The sequence below is a fragment of the Cryptomeria japonica genome, chromosome 3 (genome assembly GCF_030272615.1).
Source record: "Cryptomeria japonica chromosome 3, Sugi_1.0, whole genome shotgun sequence".
Lineage (NCBI taxonomy): Eukaryota > Viridiplantae > Streptophyta > Pinopsida > Cupressales > Cupressaceae > Cryptomeria > Cryptomeria japonica.
Genome location: NC_081407.1, coordinates 546,754,175 through 546,759,317, shown reverse-complemented (window position 1 = coordinate 546,759,317; position 5,143 = coordinate 546,754,175).

Below are 5,143 nucleotides of genomic sequence, written 5' to 3'. Positions count from 1 at the left end.
CATAGGAACTCCATAGCGACATATTATATAATTCAAGATGAATGATGATATTTGTTTTCCTATCACTTTTGTCAGAGATACTGCTTCAATCCATTTAGTGAAATATTTAGTAGCAATCAGAATGAATATATGTCCATTAGAAGATGAAGGATTTATCTTTCCTACCAAATCAAGGCCCCATTGAGAAAATGGCCATGATCCGGCTATAGGATACAATTCTTGTGTTGGTGTGTGAATGAGATTCCCATGGATGTAACATTGTTTGCATTTTTTGCCATATGTGAATGAATCTCTCTCCATAGTAGGCCAATAGTAACCCATACAAAGAAGTTTCTTAGCCAATGTTAATTCACTTGAGTGTGTGCCACAAATAACTGTGTGAACTTCGTTAAGAAATTTTTCAGATTCTCCTTGTTCAAGACATCTCAATAAAGTACTATCTAGACCTCACCTATATAAGGTATCAATAATAATAGTATAGCGGGATGATTGCCGGATAAAATTTCTTCTTTGATTGTGGGATAGGTCAGGAGGAAGGATATTCTCTTTTAAGTACTGATAGGTTTGATCGTATAAGGATTGAATGATCCCTGATATATGACAAATCATGTAGGTATGCTGGGATTAAATGGTAGGGGTTAAGATATCTTCCATGAGGAATTTGTAATGCTATTGATTCTCCCGATTCTGCAAGAGAGATGTTATTGTAGACATTGCATCTGCTGCTTTATTCTCATTTCTTGGGATTTAAGTAAATGATATTTCTGCAAAGTGTATTTTAAACTCTTCTACTAGCTTTCTGTAGGGCATGAGCTTGTCATCCTTAGTCTGATAATAATCATTTATTTGGTTGATGATAAGCTGTGAATCACCATAAACATGTAATTCCTTGATATTTCATTCAATAGCCATTTTGAGCCCAATAGTAAATGCTTCATATTCTGTAGTATTGTTTGTGCATGGAAACCACAGTCTATATGATTTTGGAATTGTGTGTCCCTGAGGTGTGATGAATAAAATTCCTGTGCCTGATCCATATTATGTATAAGAACCATCAAAGTACAATTCCCAAAATTTTGTACTTACTGTTAGAATGTCTGCATCAGGAAATTCAATGTGCAATGGTATGTCATTTTGTAAAGGTTCTTCGGCTAATTGATCAGTAATGACCTGTCCTTTGATAGCTTTTCAATCAACATACTATATATCAAATTCACTTAGTATCATAACCCATTTGGCTAATCTGCCTGTCAAAGTTGACTTGTTTAGCAAATACTTTAGTGGATCTATCTTTGCTATTAGCTTTAGAGAATGAGTCAGCATATAATGCCGCAACTTCTGAGTTGCAAATACAGTTGCTAGACATGTCTTCTCTATTGATGTATAATTTAGTTCATAGCCGATAAATCTTCTATTGATGTAATACACTACTCTTTCTTTTCCTTCTTCATCATGTTGAGCTAGGAGAGCTCCTAATGATATATTTGTCGCCGATATAGAACAACAATAGTTTCTCTTTGATTGGTGATACCAGTACTGGAGGATTCATGAGATATTCTTTGATTTGCATAAAAGCTTCTTCACATTTCTGATCCCATTTGAATGGAACATTCTTATGTAAAAGATGAGTGAATGGATGACATCTATCTGCTAATTGAGAGACAAATCTTCTAATTGATTGCAATCTTCCTTGTAAGGATCACAATTGACTTATGTTCCTAGGTGACTCCATCTCCATGATGGCTTTTACCTTTTCAGGATCTACTTCAATTCCACGTGATGATATAATGTACCCAAGAAGTTTTCCAGAGGTTACTCCAAATGCACATTTCTTTGGATTTAATCTCAACTGATATCTTTCCAACCTATCAAAGATCTTGCTTAAGATGTTGAAATGTTCTTGTTTTGTATAAGATTTTGCAAGTATATCATCTACATAATCTTCCATAAATGTATGCATCATATCATGGAAAATTATCATCATAGCCCTTTGATAAGTCACTCCTACATTCTTAAGCCCAAATGGAATAACATTCCAGCAATAAGTACCCCATGCATAGGTGAATGCTGTCTTTTCTTGATCTTCAGGGGTGATTCTTATTTGATTGTATCCTGAGAAGCCATCCATTAATGAAAACATCTCATGCCCTCCCGATAACTCCATAATTATATCAATGTTGGGTAGTGGGAAATCATCTTTGGGACATGCTTTGTTCAAATATATGAAATCAGTGCAGATTCTCATGCTTTTATCCGGCTTTGACACTGGTACAATGCTTGAAACCCATTTTGGATAGGCAAATTGTGTCAACTTGAATTTAATCTTCATAATACTACCTACAACATGTTAGTTTCATAAAATACAAAGGAAATGCTACAGGAAATCCAAATTCAACTAATGAAACTACATGAAATACATATAAAATAAAAACACTATTATTACCTTCATGATTTATGTCTCATTGTGTCCTAACTCCACTGTTCTTGGTTGCAAATGGTGTGCTCTCAGACAAGCACTGATAGCTTCCAAGATGGCATATGAAGAATGGACTGATAACTGATAGCTAACTAATGCTATGATATGCAATGCTAAATGACTATCCTAAGATTATGCTATATGATTATGCTATTTGCTTCAAGATTAAAACTCATAGATGCATAAGTTTTCACAAATGATTAGCTTGAAAACTCACTTGAAGACTAACTCTTTCTCAACTCAAACTCCTGATTTTATAGACTTTGAGAGGATAAGATGATGTGGCCCAGATCAATGGTCATGATCAGATCTGCAGATTTGGATGGTTGTGAGCAAAGATGAAGGTTGAGAGAAAGGGGGAAGGAGAAGACAAGTGTCACTCATCTCACCTTGACTGGATTGCTAACTGAGGGAATCTAGGGATGGTTGGAGAAAATTTAGGCATGAGAGGAAAAGTGGACTCAAGTCCTTCCTAAGATGTAGGGATGTTGGAGAGAATATAGAATACAATTTAAGAAATATGTGTACGTACACAATATTTCATTAAATTTGGAGGTTGGAGATAAAGGATGAATTAATATTTAAGAAATATTAATATCTTTAGCCACATGATTGATGAGTTGGCAAAGGGAAGATGAAGTGGAGATGGAAGGTGAGTTGGAAAAGGGGATTAAATAATTAAGAATTATTTAATATTTGAGACTATAGGATAGAAGAATAACCATTATTTATTAGATATTCAAACGATTGAAGGAAATAATTAAATATTAGATATTTAATTAATTGATCAGAAGAATAATTAAATGTTAGATATTTAATTAATTAGAGGAATAGGATAGATGAATTAATTAATAAAATATTTCAATTAAATTAATTAATAGAAAGACACAAAATGAATTAAATAAATTAATCTTTCAAATTAACTATTTAATAGAAGAATAAACATTAAATAAATATAAAATATTTATTTAATCGCTCATAGCCATTTTTATGTGTATACACTTCCTAATGACGAATGCAAACCACAAATTTTTTGGATATGAAGTAGATGAATTCATGATAAATGTGAATCCATTTTCGTAAGGTGTGATAGAAAAATGTAGTAAAATGTGGAGGGAAATGATGAGACAACTATATACTAAATGCAAGTAAAGAAGTATTTTTGGTTGATGCGAGATTTCTCTTATAACCAAGGATGCTCTTACATTAGATACTTGAGGTTAGAAAGAAAATTAAGCCCCTAACTATTCCAAGGCTAGAGGAAAACCAATGTTGCCAACCTCAGCCTATGAAATCTATGTTGAATCTTCTATTGGTCTACCTTTCCACTTCATCGAATACTCTTGATATTGTTTGTTCCTAGTGCTTCATCCAAATTTGGTATCCAAGATCTACTCAATTTGCTCCAATAGTTGATGTGGTAACTAATCCTTCAAACAAACTTTAGTGATATTGTCAACCAACTATCCTCCATGATATAAATTTCTAAAATATTAAAAATAGGTGATATGTTAAGTGCCTTTGAAAACTCTACTTCGTAGGCATTTCCTTAATCAAACTTCCTAAGAATCATTTATGGTTCATACTTCCTCATCTTTATCTTGTTATATGTGTCTACTATAAATATTTTTTTTGTGCGGTATATCAAGACTTCATCCACAACAATAAATTTCTTATGTCTTATTTTCTCGTCTGCAAGCTCCTTATACTGACTATTCATATCTTCTACATGTTTTTAGACATGTTTATGTACTATCTACATGGATCCAATAAATTCTTCTACTCTTAACTTATTTATTCTCCACACCAATGTCTCTAAGCTCCATTACTCCTTTAGGATGTACTCTAGTCACAATCTTGAATGGTATCTTCCTTGTGCTCCAGTTTACCAAATTATTATATGCAAATTCTTCTTGTTGTAGAATTGTATCCCAATTTCCTACTTTTTATCCTACTAGACTCCTTAAAAATTTACCCAAAATTTTGTCTACTACTTCTATCTATCCATCATTCTATAGGTGATATGATGAACTAAACTTTAGGTTTGTCTTCATCTTCTTCCACAAGGTTCTCCAAAATTATCCAATAAACTTTGTATCTCAGTCTAAAATTATGCTCTTTGATAATCCATGCAATCTAACAATCTCCTTGAAAAATAGGTCTACAACATGTATTGCATCATTAGTCTTCTTACAAGGAATTAAATGTGTCATTTTAGAAAATTTGTCCACTACTACCAATATTGAATCATTTACTTTGTGTGTCCTTGGTAGCCCCAATATGAAATCCATACTGATGTCTTCCCAAGGTCTCTTTGGTACTATCAAAGGTTTGTATAATCTAGTATTCTGATTGTTTCCCTTTGCTACTTGACAATGTCTGCAACTTTGAACATAATTCCTAACATCCTTTTGTATTTGTGGCCAAAACTAGTGTTCGCTCACCAAAGTAACTATCTTGTCAACACCAAAATGTCTTGCCAATCCTCCACTATGCTTTTCTTTGATCAAATTCTCCCTCATTGAACTCCTTAGAATACATAATTAATTTCCTTTTTTAACATACCTTCTTGAATGAAGTAATCTAACCACTAGCTTCTATCTATCACTATTAGTTCCTTACATGTTTTTCATGCTTCTACAAAATTAAGATAGTCTCCATACTAAT